At 41.9% G+C, this 21,998-nt stretch overlaps 1 long non-coding RNA gene across 1 annotated transcript in view; it reads left to right on the top strand.

Annotated features, from left to right (window-relative positions):
- Positions 1–20,249, top strand: part of LOC132694474 (uncharacterized) — a 37,435-nt gene extending 17,186 nt beyond the window's left edge. The window contains exons 2-3 of the long non-coding RNA XR_009617316.3: positions 19,723–19,794; positions 20,004–20,249. This is a non-coding gene — a long non-coding RNA (uncharacterized LOC132694474). The remainder of the gene's footprint in view (positions 1–19,722; positions 19,795–20,003) is intronic.
- The last annotated feature ends 1,749 nt before the right edge of the window (positions 20,250–21,998 follow it).

The following is a 21,998-nucleotide window of genomic DNA, read 5'->3' as shown; positions in this document are numbered from 1 at the left end:
TTCCATCAACAATGTGCCTTTGAGATATTTCCATGTGAGTATGTGCAACTCTCTCTCTCGTATAATGTATACCTCACATCACACACATAAATGTCAGTTATTATTTTTGAACTAATCCGGAATGTACCATAATGAGTACGTGCGTAGGTTATGTGACCATTCAGCTCCTGATGGAAAGACACATGGGGTGTTTCCACTTTCACTCTTACATGTCTTCAACATGCCTTTTCCATCAGATGTGCAAAGTTTCTTTAGGGAAGATACTGAAAAACAGATTTGCTGGGATATAACATAGGTACCATTGTGGATTCTGTTAGCTGGTGATCAGAATAGATATTTGCTTACGTTCTCTACCTGCACTAATATTATCAAATGTTTAAATGTTAGCCAATCTGATGGGTTAAAAAACGATACGTTACTGTTTTCATTTTCATTTTCTTGATTTCCAATTGAATTGAGCACTGTTTTTGAGGTGCTTCATGCCGTTTGTAGTTCCTTTCTGTGAGTTGCCTGCTCACATGTTTGGGGACTTTTTTTTTTTTTTTGTCTGTTTTTACACTGGGTTATTTGCTCTCCCTCCCATTTTTAGAGATTTTTTTCTTTGTCTATTCCAGAAATCAATCTTTTACCTATCACATGTCAAAGTATCTTCTCCTAGTCTATCATTTTTTAAAACTCATTTTCTGCATGATGTTGTCATGATGTTATATTGTCATATTGAAAGTAGCTAAGTGTATGAGTCCTTTCTAATGAATTTTTTGTTTCTGTATCCCACAAGGACTTACCTACCCAAGGTCACGAATGTATTTTCATTTACTTGTTTTGAATACTTTCATGTATTTTGATCTTATCTTTAGGACTTTACTCCAGTTGTAATTTATTTTGTAACTAGCATGAAATGAAAATATATCTTTTTCATTTCCCAATGGATCTCCAGTGCACCTGATGCTATTTATTTTATTTTTAAAAATATTTATTTATTTTTTGATAGAGAGAGAGAGTGCGCATGCATGTGAGCAGGGGAGGGGCAGAGAGAAAGAGGGAGAAAGAATCCCAGGCAGGCTCCAAGCTGTCAGCGCAGAGCCCGATATGGGGCTCGAATTCACGAGTGGGGAGATCATGACATGAGCCGAAATCAAGAGTTGGATGTTTAACCTCCTGAGCTACCCAGGTGACACAACACAATACTATTTATTAAGGAACCTTCCCACTGATTTGAAATGCTTTCTTTTGGAAATACGAAAGAAATTTCCATATGTGTGGAATTTCTGTTCTAGTCCAGAGAGGCACTTTATTCCTGTTCCAATACCACATTGCTTAAAAATTGCTGTATCTTATAATAAAGTTTGATACTGGAAATATCAAAAGTCCCAGAATTTGTTCTTCATTTCCAAAATTACCTCGATTACTGCTTGCATTTACTGTTTCATGTGAATTTTAGCATGATCTTGCCAAGTTACATAAAAAGATAATTTGAGGATTTTCATTAGAAGCACGTTGAATTTACAGATTAATTTGTGGAGAGTTGAATGCTTACAAACACTAAATCTTCTTGTTCACAATCAGATATATTATTTTTTTTAATGCTCATTTATTTATTTTGAGAGAGAGAGAGAGAGAGAGCAAAGTGACAGAGGGGCAGAGAGAGAGGATCAGAGAATCCCAAGCAGGCTCAGCACCAACAGTGTAAAAGCCTGACGCTGTGCTTGATCCTGTGAACCATGAGATCATGACCTGAGCCGAAATCAAGAGTCGAACGCTTAACTGAGCCACCCGACGCCCCACAATCAGATATATTCTTGAGTAATACTTTTGAATTTTCTTTAAAAGGGTCTTGTGCATCTTGGTAAGTTTATTTAGATATTTTATAGCTTTGTTACTGTTGCAAATAGCATATTTTTCAATTGCTTTTTGCATGTGTTATAGGAAAGGATAGTACTTTTAAATTCTTTTTTTCGTAACAAGTTCCCTATGCAAGGAAGACTTACTCTTTTCAGTGCTGGGAAAAATGTATTTGAAACTTTAAAATGTCTTTAAAGCTTTAAAAGAGTGAGCAGAAATGCATACAAACATTTTTTCATCAAGAAGTTGGGTCTGCTTTCACCAACTGTTTGCAGTAACGCTGGGAGTTACCTGTTGTTCTAATTGTTTTCAATACGGATTCTGCTGCTCCTCTCATTTCCCTTAAGAAGGAGTTCTGATGTTTAAGTCAAATAAGGTCAAATAGATATTAATCTTGAATATATTAGCCTTAAAGCAAGGTAGATAGATTTTTTTTTTTTTTTTTAGATAAACCAGTAAATATGGATTGGAAACTTTTTGTGCGAGACATAGTTACTGTGAAACATATAAAAATGGATCAGATGTTTCCCCTGCCCTCAAGGAACCTACAATGGAGTTAGCACTGAATGTGTTCTCAAGAAGCTTAGTGGCCACAAATTCAGCAAAATAATAAGAGCTAAAGTTACTGAATGAGTGAGTACTCTATGCCAGAAACACGTATTGCTTTATTTAATCCTTATAACACTCCCATGCAGAGGACATATTACTATTCCCATTTTAGGGATGAATCTTTTGAGTATAGGAGTATACAATAAGTGATTTGACTGGCCTTTGTTCTACATTCCCGGGAGGGAACTTGTAAACCCTTGGAATTTCCTTCAGCAATAGAAGAATCTTTGTTATTCACAGTGGGTCCTCAGATCACAACCAAAAGTTTATGACAATAAAGTGACTCACGAGGGCCCCTAGATAGTTTGCGCTAAGAAGATGACTCAACACGGGGGCTGGCCAGCCAGAAAGACCAACCATGTGATGAGAGGGTTGAGGCTTTGAGCCATGATGTTAGTCTGACGTCCAAGGAGACGAGGGGCCTGGAGATTGAGTTCAGTCATCTTGCCAATGATTCACTTAGCCATGCCTACGTAATGAAACCCCAACAAAAACTCTGTGCACTAACGATCCAGTGAGCTTCCATGGTTCGGAATACTCTGAGGATTACCACAGATCATAGCCAGGAGGAGGCAATGCTGTCCAGGACTCCACGGAGAGAGGATGATTGGAAGCTTCATGTTTGAGACCCGCCCAGAACTCACCCTATATGTCTCTCCCTTTGACTGGGTTTTGATTTGTATCCTTTTGGTATCACAAAATTATAATTGTAAGTATAGCACTTTCCTGAGTTCTGTGAGTCATTCTCGTGAATTACGGAACCTAACAAAGTTCGTACGGACCCCTGAATCTTATAGCCAGATGATTTGAAGTGAGGGTGGTCCTGGGAATCAAACTTGCTGGTGTCTGAAGTGAGGGCAGTCTTGCAGATGACTGTGCCCTTCACCTGTGAAGTCTGGCCCAATTCTGGGTAGTTGGTGTTATAAGTCATTGCAGGAAGTTCACTGCTTGCAGAGACCCCCTTGTGCAAAGTAAACGACTCCCCTCTAATCAATCTCTCTCTTTTTTAAGTTTATTTTTTTATTTTTAAATGTTTTATTTATTTTTGGGAGAGAGAGAGAGAGAGAAAGAGAGAGAGAGAATGAGCAGGGGAGGGGCAGATAGAGAGGGAGACACAGAATCTGAAGCAAGCTTCAGGCTCTGAGCTGTCAGCACAGAGCCGAACGTGGGGCTGGAACTCGTGAACCATGAGATCATGACCTGAGTCGGAGTCAGAAGCTTAACTGACTGAGCCACCCAGGCGCCCCAACTGTATTTATTTATTTTGAGAGAGACAGCGTATGTGGGAGGGGCAGAGAGAGAGAGAGAGAGAGAGGGAGGGAGAGAGAGAGAGAGAGAGAGAGAGAGAGAAACCCAAGCAGGCTCCCCACTGACAGTGCAGAGCCTGATGCAGGGCTCAAACTCCTGGACCGTGAGATCACAACCTGAGCTGAAATCTAGAGTTGGATGCTTACCTGACTGAGCCACCCAGGCACCCCTCTAATCTACCTTTCTTAAAGTTTTGGTCTTTGTGTAGTTGGTACCCAGCTGGGAGAGGGGCACATTCCCCTCACTGTTTTCCATTCTCTGCGGCAGAGGTAGCCACACCACAGCCTTCATGTGCGTAGGCAGTTGGGGATGAGTAAGGGGAAAAGCTCCCTCTGTGCTAAATCTCAGTCTAAAGGCTGCATTTTCTGTTTCGCATCAGAGTGTGCCAAAGAAAACCAGACATCAGGGCTGGTGGAGAGCTGGATAAGGACTCCTTAAAAAGAAAACTCCCAGACAAGGATTCTGTGAGCCTCTCAACCCATATTCATCTTGTACCTTAATTAATAGGCAGCTAAGCACAGAATGTGTAAAATGCAATTAAGATGCAGACGTGAGTCAGTTTTACAGCCACTGGCTTAGAAAACATATGCTTTCCTAGTTGAGAGCCACAGGATTTTTTAATACTATGCAGCAAGAACTACACACGTTAACATTTTTTTTTTAAGTTGGTAGTGCCTGTGAACAATGTTCAGTCTACACTGACTGACCCCAATACGCATGCGTGCCCTCCATATGAACAGCAAGCAGTCCCCCCTCCAACACCAAACTGCCCTCCTAGGGCATTTTCCTACTCAGAGTGGTCCAAGAATTTTAGTTTGTTCAAATGTAGTTCTAGAAAAAGAATTCTGAAGAAATTCTCCTTTCTTAACTACTGGAAGTTTCTCAAAGTGTCATCTATGTGTGAGCTCTTGGGCAAGGTTGGAGCTCCTGTCCATTTCTCTGGGGGTGGAAATGGCACCGATGTCTTTTGTGAGCAAAGCCTCAGCATCACTCAGTGCATTGCTCTCTCCCACGACTGGGGCAGCAGAAGCTATTTCTTCCAAAGCTGGAGGGTCACAGCCGGATTCTGTGCCTCTTTCTCCATAGAGGGTTGGTTTGAGGACATCTCTGAGCTATGGCCACCATGCTTGTAGGAAGGAAGGAACAAGTAAAGGAAAATCTCAGTATGTGACATTTTGTATTAGTTTTCTAGGGCCGCTGTAACAAGTTACTACAAACTGGGGGCTTAAAATGAGAGGAATTTATCCTTTCACAGGTCTGGAAGATAGACAAAATTAAGGTGTCATCAGGCCACATGTCCTCCAAAGGCTATAGGCCAGAATCCTTCCTTGCGTCTAGTTTCTGATGTCACCAGCCATTTCCTGGCTTGTGGCTCTATCACTCCAAATTCTGCCTCTGTCTTCATGTAGCCTTCTTCCAAATCTCCCTCTCCTTTCTCTTATGAAGATACCAGTAAGTAGATTCAAGGCCCACCCGAAATCTAGGATGATTTCGTCTCAATCTCCTTAACTAATTACATCTGCGAAGATCCTATTTCCAAATATAGCCACATTCTGGGGTTCTGGGTAGACGTGAATTTAGGGGAGGGGGACACTGTTTAACCTGCTACAGCATCCAAAGATGCAGGTTTGAGTGATGCATTTTCCTGATCTCATCTTTCTTGAGCCTCAGCCCTGATTTGTAAACTGAGTCTGTTAATGACCCTTACTTACCCCACTACCACCAACATTGTTAAGATTGAATGAGATAGTTGATGTGAAAATGCCTTGTAGGCTATCACAGGAGTAAGGGGATAAATACGTAATGCAATATCTTAATAGCTGGCGATAAGATGTACTATTTTTGTTCTGGGAAATATTTTGATAGGGCTGCCCGCCGCGGCCAAGAATTTGTTGTGGGTAGTAACCCAGGTAACAAACGCGGGTGCCCAGACTGCCCTGTATATGTCAAGAAGAGGAAGATTGCATTTTATTTTATTATCTTATTTTATTATTTCATTTTTTATTTCCCTTGAGGAGAGTGTGAGCAGGGAGAAGCTCGGACATAATCTGGGTTTAAAGGCTGTGCCTAAAAGCAGGGGAGCTGGGAATTCTTAAAAACGGAATGTGTGCTTTAAAGTTATTTGCTCTGTTGGTGTGTGGTGAGACCCCTTCCAATGGTGCTCAAGTCCTCAGAAATGTCAAGTGTACTCAAGGCTGCTTTCGGGAGGCAGGATTTGGGGGAAATTTGGGGGGAATCATGTCAGGAGATCAGTTTCAGGCTTCGGCCGGTGTGATCTTGGACAGAAATTGCATACGTATAAACTGAAACCATGAGAATATCATCTTTTCCCACATCCCTCCAGGAATTGGCCAAAAGTTGATGGTTGGTCTTCAGGCATGCAATTTGGGGCTGAGCCCAGCTTATCTAGAATTCCCAAGACAGGACATCCCTAGGTGACACTGTGTTCTACAGCACCGGATATAGGTATTAAGGAACTAAAATGGTTTGCAGAGAAACAATACTTACAAGCGGTAGAGAGGTAGGTCCTTCCCCGAGACTGCACCATTGTGCTCGACACTGGGCTCACAGCTACGAAAGGCACAGTTCCCAATCCAGAGAAGCTCAGGGTCCAGAAGGAGAGCTGGATCTGTGAACAAGCAGCCACACAATAGTAAGCACGTCGCCAGTGATAGGGTAGAGGCTACAGAGGCAGCAGGTGGGGCCCGGGACGGACACCTAATTCAAGGTTGGATTTTGGGTAGAGGGTTGTCCTGACGGCTTCTGGGAAGCTGAGAATTTCCAACAGTCTTAACTAATGAATGATAATTGGCCAGGAAAAAAGAAAGTGGGGGAGATCCTTCTAATACCCCTGGCCCAGCCTGCTTATCTTTCGGTACCTCACTTTTCAGTAGGAATATCAGGGGCTGCGTGAGGGCTGTTTTGGAGATGGCAGGGTCTGGCTGTAGCCCCTCTGCCTATAGCTGATGATCAATCGCATTGCAGTTGATTGATTTTCACTTCACAGGAGCCAACACGAAAGGTGGCCTGCACTTCCAGTTATAGTTACAATAAAGCAAAAAATAGTTCCAAGGAAAAACAGAAGTAATAAAAATATATTACTATTAGAGCAGGTTGTAAAAATCCATTAGGTAGCCAAAGAGATTGTATGAGATAAATTACTGATATCCACTAATCACTTGCTTAATTGTGAAGGAAATTACTCCTGATGTTTCAAAAGCCTTGTAGCACCAAGTTAACAGTCCTTCTTATCGAATTGTGCCTCATTACTTATTCAGCTTGGATTGCACCAGATGAATTATTAGTTGTCAGTCTGGATCCGGTTGCCATTTTCTCCAGAGAATGAGGCTTCTACTTCCAAAAAACATGAATATTCTGTGCGTGTGTGTGTGTGTGTGTGTGTATGTGTGTGTGTGTATATATATATATGTATATTAGTTTTATTCATATATATGTATGTATGAATAAAGCTAATATTTTACAAAAACATATAAAAATACACCATGCATGTAGTCAATCCTCATTATTTGAGGATTCCTTATTTGAGAATCTGCCTACTCACTAAGATGTATTTGTAACCCCCAAATCAATACCCTCACTGCTCTCCTACTGATTTGCAGACAGGTGCAGAGTGGTAGAAACTTTGAGTTGCTTGAACAGGCATGTTCCCAGCTCAGGTGCAATAAGGCAACAGCTCCTGCTTGTTCTGGTTCTCCTGCCGGGGTGACCAGAGGATGGTGACTGTGGGGTGGTGCAAGCTCTTGCTCTGGGGCCATCTGGGCCAGGTTTGAATCCCAAGTCCAGTTCCTGCTCCTGGGGCATCCTCAGGCAAGGCACTCAACATTTTCTGAATCTTGTTTTCACCTCTATAAAATAAGGAAAATAGAATCTACCAAGATGAGTTGTTTTTAGGATTTAAGATGATAATCTCTATGGGGGCACCTGGGTGGCTTAGTCAGTTAAGCATCCGACTTCAGCTCAGGTCATGATCTCACAGTTCATGGGTTCGAGCCCCACGTCGGGCTCTGTGCTGACAGCTCGGAGCCTGGAGCCTGCTTCGGATTCTGTGTCTCCTTCTCTCTCTGCCCCTCCCTCACTCATGCTCTTTCTCTCAAAAATAAATAAATATTAAAAAAAACTTTTTTAAAAGATTACAATCTCTGTGATACACAGTATATATAGACATGTATAATATACAGATTTTTTTAAGTTTATTTATTTATTTTGAGGAGGGGCAGAGAGAGAATCCCAACTAGGCTTCGCACTGTCAGCTCAGAGCCCGACATGGGGCTCAAGCTCACAAACTGTAAGATCATGACCTGAGCCGAAACCAAAAGCCAGACACGTAACCCACTGAGCCACCCAGGTGCCCCAATATTTCCTTTAGATACAGTTAGTTTACAGAACATAATGACTGAGAATAATTAGAATCAATGATACACATTACGTATGTATGTATATGTATGGATTTACACATGCATGCACATGCACAGACACGCATGGGGAGAGGCACACGTATACTTGAATATTTATAAATGAAGATAGAGTGTGTTTGTCTATTTGCTTATTCTCAAATACATACAGATATAATCAATAGGATATTGCTCATGGCTCTTATCTCTTCCATTTTCAGAAGTGAAGAAATTATCTCTCAAAAGAACTTTCCTCCTTATGAAAAAAGAGTAAATTGCTCACTTTTTGTAGGTACATTAAGTCTTTTGGGGAAAACCTACCTGAGCCTACTCAGTAAACTACCTCTTTTAACACACTGAATGATATCCCATTAGTCTTACCAAGTTAATGCAGCTTCAAAAGGGAAATAATTTACTCCTTTTTCAGAAATATGAAGAGAACTATAATGCACATTTTCCCCACTATTTTTCTGTAGTTTTCTATTCATTGGCTAGGATTGCTAGCTGAGACTTCCATTATTATAGTAAAAGGATGGCTTCCCATGACAGGTAAAACACGATGCCACTGACCTAACAGTAGCCTAGGAACTTTGAGAGATTTTTTTGCAAAAGTGATAATGGGTTTGTTATATTCCATTCCTGTTCTTCTGCTATGGCTCTTGATGAACAAGGGAACAGGTTTGCCAGACGGCTGGAAAGTTCCGGGCCATCCATCCTAGGAACTGGGCGAACAAACTATGAGAGATATAGACTTTCAGTCTTGACCTCTTGGAACCCAAAATACAAAGCTATTGACCCAGGGAAAACATTTTCAGAAATGGAAGTGAGGTTTTTAACCTGTTACAGCCGAGGGCAAAACCAGATATTTCTGTTTGATGTCAAGAAGAAAGAATCTCCATCCAGAAGTCTGCAGTTTTTACTAGAAAAGAGCTAGAGCTGTTTGCATTCCAAATGCTGTATTGGCTGAGGTAGATTAAGTTCAAGAATAAGCAGGCCCCCGAATTGATGATGACTCAAACACAAGATAAATGAACCTCTCAGTCATGCAAGAGTCCAAATGGTTGCTTCTGGATGGCAAGCATATTCCCTCCATACAGTGTCTTGGGGATCCAGTCTCATTCTGTGTCTGTGTCACCTCCTAGGCCCTCATTGTCATCTGCATCTAGCCGGCAGGAGGAAGAGTGTGGGTTGGCATAGCCACTTTGTAAAAGCTTTGGCTGAGAAGCCCCGGCCATTATGTGCGTGTTCCATTGGCTAGACCTCAAGTCTGTGGCCGCCCCAAACTGCAAGGGGTGCTGGGAAATATAGTTTACCTATGTACCCAGGAAGATAGATATCATGGATTTTTGTGAGCAGCTAGCCATCTCTGGCATGATGTTGTTATGCTACTGAATCTGGAAGGGGGCTATAGACAACCCCTCACCAGAGGTGGAGAATAAGATCTCAGAAAAGAGGTGGGCCATTTGTGGTATAAGTACCCTGGGGAGGATGCTGGTTTCTGTTCAGAAATAAGAACTGAGACAAAAAGGTCAAAGGCAGAAGGTAATCCATTTCTGTCTCTCAATTTTCTTTTAATCTTAGAATTGACGGGAAAAATAGTTGAGATGTTTAAAAAACAGTTCCTCACATGAAAGTGAGGAACCCAGGCAATATGTCTATGAAATTATGCCAGCAACTTGAAGCTAGACACTTCTGTCTCCTGGTACGTGGAAAAAAGTAGTGACATTTGTGGGTGTAAGAGGACATCCTCATAGATTTTTAATAACTTCTTCACATTTTTGTAGTTCTTCATCTACTTAGAGTCCATCAAAGGTAGTCGTATTTTCCAACCTTCCTTGCCTCTGGGATGCAGATGTGTGCCTTTGATTCTCCAAACAAATGCATGGGGGTGATTTGGAGACAAACTGCCTGAGGGGAACGAGCAGAGCATTGGGGCGTCTGTGTTCCTGGTGAGAGTTGTCAGGATAGGGTATTTCTGGGATCCTCAGTGATGGAGGCGACCTCCTGATCACGGAAGAGGAAGTCAGTGGTCGCAGCTACTCTGTTACCAGGCCAGCTCTGCGGGCTGATCCTGGGAGTTGCCCTTGGAAGCTTAATCTCACACTAGTCCTCCAGATCTTCCAGTGATTCCGTGAGCTTTTTAATATCCCTTAATAAATGTCTAGCATCAACTGGCTGGAATGAATTCCATTGTCTGCCTGCGACTCATAACCGAAACGAAGCTGGCTGTAGTAGAACCACATTCATTGCTTTGTCTAGAAGACCACTTAACGTTCCTTAAACTCAGACTTCACATTTTCTTATTCCACCCAGAATCAACACGGAGCTAAAAATATGCAGATGAAAAGCTCTGTCTATATTGTGCCTGAATATTAAAGCTAGAACGGAACACACTTGGAAGATTCATGGTTGTGGCAGGACAATGTCACGGTGGGGGGAAGGTACATTTCAGGAAACTAAGTCAGGGCCACTTATTTGGCTGGCCCTCCACACCAGGGAATTATTCTTCCTGAGTTAACCCGGAAGGTTCTGGGAGTATGATTTATTAAAAGGGATAAATTCCTTTATAGATAGACTATAAAAAGAAATCAACTACTCTTTTTTTTATTTAAAAAAATTTTTTTAATGTTTTATTTATTTTTGAGACAGAGAGAGACAGAGCATGAGCAGGGGAGGGTCAGAGAGAGAGGGAGACACAGAATCTGAAGCAGGCTCCAGGCACTGAGCTGTCAGCACAGAGTCTGACGCGGGGCTCGAACTCACGAGCTGTGAGATCATGACCTGAGCTGAAGTCGGACGCTTAACCGACTGAGCCACCCAGGCGCCCCTCAACTACTCTTTACAAACGGGTATCTCTAGATACCAAGATGGCAATGGTTACTTGGATCTCGTGTGTGGAAAAGTTATTTATTTTATTCAAATATTTTATACCGCAAATAATGTTTCCAGGGAAATGCCGGCCTAATGGAGCCCTAGACCAGGGGTAAGTACTGGATATACAGAAGTGGCCGTGGTTTGTGAGAGGAAACTTGGTGCAGTAGGAAGAGCATTTGAGTTCTGTTATTTAAAAGCTGCGTGTGACCTTGGTCAAATTACTTGACTTCCCTGAGCTTCATTCCTCATCTATAAACTGGAGGTAATAATCATAGGACCTTACTCACAGGATTATCATTAGGCTTAATTAAAGGAATGTCATGATTCTTTGTGACAGGCGATAGGAACCAACCCTGGCTGACATCGGCAGAAAAGCAATTATTGGAGGCTATTGAGATGCTCACAGAATTGACAGGAAGGTGAAAGAACCAGGGTCAGAGAATGAGTGGGCGTTGGGGAAAGGTGGGCAAAAGAAAAGAGTCAAGGTCACCAGCAGGTATGGTTGGTGGAGCCCATCCCTGGCTCCTCTACCACTGACACCAGTTCCTGCCGTGGCCGCCACCTGGCACTGTCAGTCACTGGTGCCAGGCTCTTCCCCGAAGGTGTCTAGGCATCGTCCCCTGTCAGAGCTGTACCGCATGGGAATCCAACCTGCTCGTGAGAGACTACCGTGAACCATTCAGGAGTTTTGCAAAATGGGTGTTGAAATATTTGTCGTTTGAAATCAGCCACTGTAATCAACACCACAGAAATTAGCAAATGATAAAAATCAGGGCTGGGTTTTGTTTTCCCAAGAGACCCAGTTTCCCAGCCCACTGCTGCCTCAAATACGGAATGTTGAACGTTGGGCGTGAGCACCTGATCCCTTGAGTCCTGGACACATGGCTGTGCATCAGCCCTAAGGGGATGGGGAAGGGGAGAGATGGCCTTTTAGATTGCAGGAGGAAGTGGCCGCTCCCTTACCAAGACTGAAACCAAGAATCCAAGAGGATTCTGCCCAAAAGGCTGGAGATTTCACCGCTGAATCACCTCCCCAAATTTCAAGGATTTTCTACGGTATAGAAAGGGCTCATCTAAAGCTATGCCTTTACTCGTAACGAGTTCCCAATACGTGCTGGGTCCCTCCTTCTTTCTCTCTTTTCCCCAGTTTGGCCACATGTATACCCCTTACTTTTCTATTTGGTATGTGTTCTGAAATTCTGGCTGTAACAAAGCCTTAATAAAGCCTTGCCCTAAGTTGTATGAAGTTAAGGAGTTAAGGCCAGCTCAAAGCTTCCAACATTAAATCAATAACTGTAAACATTATGTTCTCCATTAAGGAAATGAACATCTTTTGATGGAAGAGTTATTGTCCTTAAATCTGCACATTTAAGTATTTTTGAAATAAAAGTAACTAATATAGGCAAACACTTGAAACAAGATAAATTTCTTGCGAAGATACTAAGGGTCTGAGGTGCCTGGCTGACTCAGTAGAGACAGCATGTGACTCCTGACCTGGGGGGCATGGGTTAGAGCCCCAGGTTGGGTGGGGAGCCTACTTAAAAAAAAAGATACTGAAGGTTTTTCTGTGTATTAAGTTATACAAAATCCTACTGGGAGAATTTTTACTTGAAAAAATGAAAATAGAGCAGAGAAATCTTCCAAGCGAGAAGATATGGCAGACAGTCCTCTTTTTCCTTCACATTAATAAATAAGTTACCTGGTTAATCAGCCAGAGGTTAGAAAAAAAAATTCATAAATTTTCATGAAATTGCTTATTTATAATATCAGCTACAAATGATTTCTGTCCTAGGACTTGAATGAAGAGGAGGAAAAAGTGCTTTTCTAATAGAAATTGCATTGCCCAGCATGCTTTTTCATATGCATCTTTAATTTATGTTTAATTCATGTTGCATATTCAACATTCTGTGTGTATAGTTGGAGGGCGCCTGAGCTCACATTGGAAATTAGGAAAATTTGCCACTATTCAGAGTCAGCTTTAATTTTTTCTAGATGGTTCAAGGGGAAGAGACTTTTTTTTCCCTAGGTGGAATAACTCATTCTGAAAGAGGCATTTGGAAGTTCCTTTACCTGCAGCTTTTGCTCAAGGGTCTGGAAGGGAGGATGTGGGGGTTGAGGGCAGGAGAGGCACCACGGGCTGGGAGAAGGGGCTCCACTTGGACTCAACCCCAGTGTGTTAGTGACAGGAGCAGGTCTCCTGGCCTCCTTCAGGTTCCCCATCTGAAAAATAAGGGTGCATTCGGTAGTTCATTTCTATTTCTGTCCCCCTGAACATTTGCGTCCCAATTACTGATTCTGATCCCACCTCTCAATCGAAAAAGAACCCTCCATTACTTGTAGTTCAGTTGGACGTTAATGAAAAATTGGCAAACAGACATGAAGGGATTTTCAGTCAGTGGTGCCCCAGTTCAGACCTGCATTTCAGAAACCCCTGCTTGTGACCGTTCTCAATGAGTACACACGGATTTTTTGGTAGTGCTGGCCGGGGAATAGCGTCTCTATAGAAACCAGGTGAATGCTTCCTTGCAATTAAGTATCTTCTCGACATTTGCGTGTCAAGTTAATTGATAAAATGGGGAGCTCTTCCAACATCTCCAAGTCCTTCTGTCAGCTTACGAGTCAAATCCTAAATTAGATACAACACCTGAATGGGGCATGCAAGCTGAGAGGAGCCCTCAGTGTTGTCATGACAACAGGGAAATGCCAGGTCTCCCCACACATGCATATTCCACTGTCAGGTTTTTACACACCGGTTGTTATTATATTTTCTACCGTGAGCAGAAATGAAGTAACATCCTGGGTTTTCCCTAAGGGATTCAAAGCCATTTGTATTCTTGTGGTCGGTCTGCTTCCTTCCTCTTCTATAACCCCCAACCTGGGTGTTTTCAGAGTTGCGGCATCTGCTAGGACTCAGCTACCACAGGGCATCTCTAGAGGCTCCCAAGCGACATTTGGGGGTTGGGACCGGAGCAGTGCAGATCTAGGGAGCCTACGCATTCATACTTCCGAGTCTAGCTTCTCTGGAAACCAGCTTTATAAGATGGTTTGAGAATAAATAGAAATAATGGAAGCCCCCAAATGCATCACTGGTGGTAGGGCTATTACAGCCAGGAAGAGATTTCATTCGTACCCAAACTATAGGGCTAAACTAGGTAACACACATACAGTGTTATTCCATTTTCCCTCCTCCAGCCCATAATGTATAGATGATTGTAAAATTCCAGAGTACTACCTGTCTTTTGGAGGATGGTGGAATGATAAACTCTGGAAGGGAACATTTTCTGATGGGTCAAGTCCAGTTTCCTTGCACCTGTTACGTTTGAAAGAATCAAGAAGCTAAACCCCCCTAAGGTTTGGTTTGGAAAGCCAAGCAGGGTGTGTATCAAGGCACTGTGATAGGAAGATGTATCTTATTATAAAGAAATTGGTGTGCCAAAACTAGTCATAGTTTTGCGCCGAGCCCTTTGTTTTGAATGTCGGGTGAACAGGGAATCTCCATTCAAGAGAGATCAAGACTTTCTGACCTGGGGCTGTGTCACAGGTAGGTTTAGATCAGTTTAGAAATGTTGGTTTGATTTTTCACCCTGGAATGCTCCCGGTGCTCTGACAAGAAGAGAAACACGCTTTGTTCTGAAGCATATGCCGTCCCAGCTCTTCAGGAAGGTTTGAAACCAAGAGCCCAAATGGATGCACGCACTGTTTTTAATATTTTGTAGCAACGCATGTCTCCGCATTCACTCTAAGCTGGCTCAGTTTTCCATTTCCTGTGTAGATTTATTCTCAGACTGGGAACAACTTCATCATCTACTTCTGCAGATTAATTCCTGAGTCATGCACAGTTTCTCTTGAAAACAGATCACAAAGTCTAGATTTTGAGAACTGGAGTTTGACCATTTCTTAGTCTCAGTGTTCCAGGATAGGATGATCCGTGAAGATCTACTGTGACAGAACCACTTCTGATTTATGAGGTGGCCTGAGAATCTCCAATGAGGCAGAGAAAAGAAACAATGACAATTCCATAAGACTGCTACCAATTATTAGGAATCTGCTAGATTCCAAGCATTTTGTGTATCTTAACCTCACTTAATCTGCATTTGTGCATCTGTGCATTTGAACTCGTTTTCAGAGGGAGAAACTCGTTCCAGAGATGAACTTGCCCAGATTACATGGCTCTGGTTTGCAAAGATGCAAACCTGAGTGGGCCTGAGTCTTATGCCCGACAGTTATACACTAAGCAGTGCTGTGTCACTAGTCAATCGACCACAGAGCATGCTATATTTCTGTCTGTACCTGTAAGCTTAGTAAGTATTTTTAACGTTTGTGTTCTAGAAGACCGTGGCTCTCTATTGCACTGAAGGCCATAGAATCTATCATAATAACAGAGAGGCAAGCCCTTGATGAATAGAAATTGAATAGCGATAAATTGGAATAATACTATGTGGAAAGGAAAGAAGATATTTCTTACTAACTAGATGAGATTGTGTCCAGGGATGTAAGAGCCGATCCTTCAGTATTTATTGGAATGCCAACAGAAGCAGAGTCCCGTATTAGAGTCGTTAGCAAAAACTCAGTACAAAACCTTGGCTAACAGCTACCGGGGTTTCACTTTTCATGAAGTACAAGCGGAAGGTAAATGTTGCTTGTGCTTTGTCAAGTGATATTTACCTTGTTTGAAAGGGTCTGCCGACATCAGAGGTCAGGAAAAGGACGAGTTGCTGCAAAGGAGACTGAAAAAAGGGAAGCGCCAGTGAAACACAAGGCAAACTATGAGTTTCGTGTCCAGGATGAAAAATAAGAGGAGGGCTTTAAGGAGAGACAGATGCTGGTCATGTGCTGCTGAGTATCGGTGAAGTCCAGGGATTCCTTCCCTCTGTATTTTCTGAAGATGCTTCCTCCTCCTCAGCCCCATGACTGCTTCCTTAAATACATAGATACAATGTAAATTCATAAATACAACAAAAGTAAGTTCCAGAGTTATCTCCTCTCTAAAGTCTCCCCTGACTTTCTCTGAACAGACTAGGCATCGTCCATCTTAATATCCTGTAACTTGTCATATGTACCTTGATTGTAGCACCCCATTTGTATTATAGCTGATTTTTATTGACATTAGGATACCAGCTGCTACCATGAAGCCATGAATTCCTTAAGTAGGGATCATGCCTCCTCTTGTAATGTCCCTAGGGTTGTGTATAGCATTTGATTTCCTATGAGAAGCTCCACAAGTATCCACTGAATGAATAAGACGTCAAAGACTTCATAACAATCTGCATTTTCACATTGACTCTACTTTGGCAAAGCTTTCTCTCAGGGGATTAGTCACTTATTAAAAGTCATGGCTAATTACTCACCTGGCTCTTACCTTGCATGCTCCGGGTGAATATACTGCCCAAATACTCCCAGATTTGGTCATTGTTCTGTTTTGTGATTCATCAGGGTACATTGTTGATCATTTCTTGCAGGGGCTCACAACTGTGAGTCATACAGTTGGTTCCTTATATTAGGAAAAAAAAAAACCCCAAAACAAAGCCACTTGTCTCATTTATTGAAAGCTCAGAGTGGTGTTGCTTTAATTAAAATGAGCCAGTATTTGTCAAAGTTCCTCCAGCTACAGAGAGTATACCTTGAGACATAAGAAAACTTACTCTATTAAGTCTCCACATAAAAAATTTTTTTTTACTGAGGGTTGATGGGGGGTGGGAGGGAGGGGAGGGAGGGTGATGGGCATTGAGGAGGGCACCTTTTGGGATGAGCACTGGGTGTTGTATGGAAACCAATTTGACAATAAATTTCATATTAAAAAAATAAAAATAAATAAATAAAAAATAAAAATAAAAAAATTTTTTTTACATTTATGTATTTTTGAGAGACTGAGAGAGACAGAGCGTGAGTGGGGGAGGGGCAGAGAGAGAAGGAGACACAGAATCAGAAGCAGGCTCCAGGCTCTAAGCTGTCAGCACAGAGCCCGACGCAGGGCTTGAACCCATGAATTGTGAGATCATGACCTGAGCCGAAGTCAGAAACTCAACCGACTGAGCCACCCAGGTGCCCCAAGGCTCCACATTTTTATTAATATAATTTTTAAAGAAAATACCTTATATAACTTAGCCGTAACCCATCTAGAATAGATATAGGGAGGAGAGGTGAGTAGACTACATTAGTTTAGAGTTGCAATAGTTTATTGAGATTTATGGAAAGCACAACAAAATCAGATTCTGGCATTTAAGTACATTCCAGTAGAAAATATTTTAATATTTCCCTGACACTAGGTTGCATAATATTATGAATATGATCATCCCTCTCTTGTTTTTTTTTTTTTTTGTCTTGGCATCTATTAAAAAAAGCTATTTCAAGATATATTTACTGCTAAAAGATTAACAAGATAAAATTCAAGCTTTAAGTGTTATTAAAGCAGGCATTTTGACCTCTCCAAATTTGGCCTTTTAGATATATTCTGGCCCTTCCCTCTGTTTTGTCAGGTGTTACTAAATTCATACCAGAAGAATGAGAATCTGTCCAATTTTTAGAGGCCTAGAAAAGAAATCTCCACCAGGAACTCATTTGAGTATACACTAACCCTCTAGGACTTCTTTCTTGTGTCTTCTCAAAGCATGTCCCTATGCTTCTGCCAAAGCCCTCTGCCTTCTCCAAACCTGAACACCACCATGCATAAACCCACATCTTCTATGGGAGTGCTTTGACTTCACCTAACAGAAATCTGAATTCAAACGGCCTTACACAGTCAGAAAACTTATCACCTCTCATAGCAGCAGGTCAGAGGGTGTGTGGGCTCTGGACTTGTTTGATTTGGTGGCTCAAGAATATCCTTGAGGGCACAGATCTTTCCATGTTCCCTTGACCATCCCCAGAGCATGCTTCCATCTTAAGCAGGCAGCAAGATGGCTGGACAAGTCCTGAAGACAAAATTCAGAGGGAGAAGAGCGGTTACTTCTTCCTATATCTCCTTAGAAGAGAGGAAACCTTTTCTAGAAATCCTCCTGCACACTTCTCCTCGTGCTCTTGGTCAGAATAGGCCATTCTTGAACCAGGCACGGACAAAAATGATATGTCTATGGTTGACCGATCACGGCTGGAGTGAATCACAAAGGCCACCACATCTGCCTGGCATTCCTCTGGCATTCCTCTCTGGCCTCTGGACCTCTCCCATTACCCTGTGCCATTTCCTTCAGTGAGCGGGAAGAGAAGGACCAAGGAGAGGAGGACAAGAGAACACAGAGAGGAAAGCGAGGGTCATTCAAGATTCTACTAGAGATTAACAGCTTCAAAATGGAGAAGAGACTTGATTGGAACAAATCCTTTTGCATATTTATTAAGAGAGTTAGCTCATGTGATTGGAGTTCCTATTTAACTCTAAAATGCTCGATAGGAGTCTGGACAGTGAACTTAGACAAGCGTGTGTGTCTTAAGGTCAATTAGTTTCATTGTGTTGAGCCTCAGTTTCCTCATTCGAAAAATAAGAGTAATAAGCATCCTGGGGGTTGTCATGAGCACTAGAAATATTTTACAACAAGTGTTAGCATCACACCTGGAATTTTATATGCAGGTAGTTAATATGTGACAGCTGTTGTTTATAATAATAAAGAGAAGGAATTAGAGATGCTAGGACAGTTACCAGTACAGTCAGCAGCAGGGGCCCCAGGAAGGCAGAACACTTTTGATTGATTATCATGAGATGGTAACTGTCAATATTGAATTATTCATTGTGCGAACTGCATTATTTATGCTGTCTCATTTAACTCTTTGTTGCTCTTCTCCTTTTAGAGACGAGCATTCAGAGGGTCACAGGGGTGGTGAGGGGAAGAGCCTGGTCTAGAATCTGGATTTACCTTGGGTCAAAGCCCAGGGTGTTAAGCATAACATGATAGTTTCCAGACATGAATCCCTTTTCTCAAGGTCACCTGGCTTGTACATTCTGAACAAACCATACCAGCATAGTACTCTCACTTTTATATTTCTTTGATTTTGCTCTCTTTATCCCATTTTGAATCTTTTAAAATTGCATGTATGTTGATAATCTGTTATCATAGACAGTCTGTTTTCACTCCTTGTCGACACAAAACCTCTCCATAATCCCTACAAAGAAATCTGCTGGCACCAATGATTCGTGAGCAAAGCAAATTTCACTAAAGACTTTATGGCAGGGACAGAAGGGGGGGATTATATTATACACTTCACAGCAAGCTATTGATGATTCTCAACCAACCCATCTGCTCTCAAGATTCTTTCTTGACCACCGAATCTGCAGTGTGGTGGGTTATTCTCCTCGGTCCTTCCCCGTGTCAAAGCCCTCTCTGCGTCTTATCTCCTTTCACTTGATCCCTCATCTCCAATCCAATGATCCCATCCCCCTTTTCTTTGCACGACATTTAGCACTTCTCCGCCTTCAGCCTTCAACTTACACACCCGGCCCATCTCTGGAATCAGCTAAAAATGTCTCCTCTGCATAGGAACCCAATGTCCTTAGGAAATGGGCAGGGAAGAGAGATAAATAAGAATTCCTTGTCTTTTAAATGTATAAACTGCCTCAGATCATCTTGGGTTGAAGTGGGGGGATACATAAATAAGTATCTCATTTCCCTGGTTACACATGCTGGCCAGGTTCGCTCTCCAGCACTTATGGCCTCTGGCTCTACTGACCTGCTTCTTCATTTGTTATCAGGGTAGCCTCCTGGAAAATGTTTATGAGATTACGCGACTATTAGAAGAACAGTTATCCTCTTTATTTCCACAGGTATTTATATATCTTTTAAAAATATTTCCTCTGACTCTCCAGGTAGTACATGCTCATTATACATTATACAGAAAATCCAGGAAAGTATCAGGGAAAACATAAAATTGACTTACAATTCTACTGCCCATAGTGACCCTCTGTTAACATTTGCGTATATTATCTTACAGATTTTTTTTTTCTTTTCTGTCTCTCTTTCTGTCTACCTTCAGACCTCTTAAAGAATTAAAGAAGTGTTCAAGAACAGAAAGCTCCCTTTCCTTCACGGTGGAAGATGAAAGGAAAAGAACCAATTCGACAAATGATCTCCAAGATGAGCATCAGAACGACTCTTTGCTCTCTGCGATGAGAAGGGGAAGCCACACAAGATTAAAGAGAAAACTACAAGGGCACCTAATTTCTATAAGGACAGTCCCCAAATTCCTGCCACTCAGGCAGCAATGGTAGAATACAGAAACACAAGAAATATGTGTGTAATTTTTACATTTTTTAAAATGTTTATTTACCTTTAAGAAAAAGAGAGACACAGAGTCAGCAGGGGAGGGGCAGAGAGAGGGAGACACGGAATCCGAATCAGGCTCCAGGCTCTGAGCTGTCGGCACAGAGACCCACACAGAGCTCGAACCCACAAACCGTGAGATCATGACCTGAGCTGGAGTCGGACGCTTAACCGACTGAGCCACCCAGGTGCCCCAGTAATTTTTTTTCAAATAATTTTAAGAGTTTTATTTATTTACTTATTTTTAAAAGATGATTTATTGTCAAGTTGGCTAACATACAGTGTATACATTATGCTCTTGGTTTTGGGGATAGATTCCCGTGATTCATCGCTTACATACAACACCCAGTGCTCATTCCAACAAGTGATCTCCTCAATGCCCATCACCCATTTTCCCCCTCTCCCCCGTGCCCGCCAATCAACCCTCAGTTTGTTCTTTATAGTTAGGAGTCTCTTATAGTTTGCCTCCCTCTCTGTTCGAAACTATTTTTTTCCCCTCCCCTTCCCCCATGGTCTTCTGTTAAGTTCCTCAAGTTCCACAAATGAATGAAAACACGATATCTATCTTTCTCTGACTGACTTATTTCACTTAGCATCATACCCTCCAGCTTCATCCACGTTGTTGCAAATGGCAGGATTTCATTCTCATTGCCAAGTAGTATTTCATTGTATATGTAAGCCACATCTTCTTTTTTTTTTTTAATTGTTTAATGTTTATTTATTTTTGAGAGAGACAGAGAGACAGACAGAGCATGAGCAGGGGAGGAGCAGAGAGAGAGGGAGACACAGAACCTGAAGCAGTCTCCAGGCTTTGAGCTGTCAGCACAGAGCCTGACGTGGGGCTCGAACCCACAAGCCGTGAGATCGTGACCTGAGCTGAAGTAGGATGCTTAACCGACTGAGCCACCCAGGCGCCCCTAAACCACATCTTCTTTATCCATTCGGTGCCCCAGGAATTTTTACATTTTAAGAATATATAAAACAAATATAGCAATCATCCTGAACCTGTGATTTATTTTTATTTTTTATTTTATTTTTTTAAGTTTACTTGTTTATATTTAGAGAGAGAGAGAGAGAGAGAGAGAGAGAGAATGAGAGAAAGCGTTGAGAGAGAGGGAGAGATAGAATCCCAAGCAGTCTCTGCACTGTCAGCACGGAGCAAGCCCAACATGGGGCTCAAACTTATGAAGTGTGAGACTATGACCTACACTGAAATCAAGAGTTGGATGCTTAACTGACGGAGCCCCCCAGGCCCCCCAAGATCTTAAGTTTTGATAGTAAAAGCACAGCAATAATGAATTTCATGAAACCAACAAACGAAATGAACCCCAAATGTCTTGTTTGGTCTCCTATAGGAGAAAAATCTCTTTTATTTCTTCACTAATAAACTCTAACTTCTTTTTTAGTTTGAACTCCAGTTTTTTTTTGTTTTGTTTTGTTTTGTTTTGTTTTGTTTTGTTTTTTACTGACTTCCATCCCCTCTCTTCAGCCATATCAATGTATTACACATCTTTTATGCATACCTTCCATTTCTGATCATGCCTATCCTATTGCTACCTTACCGGCCTTGTCTTTCCTTCTTTTCTCCTCCCATGTAATTCTGAGACTATCTTTTCAGGCTTAGTTCAAATATCTTCTCTTCTGTAAAAATGTCACAGACTAACAGTTCTTGCCATACTCTAAACTCCAGTAGCAACTTTGGTCTAAT

The sequence above is a fragment of the Panthera onca genome, chromosome B4 (genome assembly GCF_046562875.1).
Source record: "Panthera onca isolate mPanOnc1 chromosome B4, mPanOnc1 haplotype 2, whole genome shotgun sequence".
In the NCBI taxonomy this organism is placed as follows: domain Eukaryota; kingdom Metazoa; phylum Chordata; class Mammalia; order Carnivora; family Felidae; genus Panthera; species Panthera onca.
This window is presented reverse-complemented; position numbering and strand designations above follow the sequence as displayed.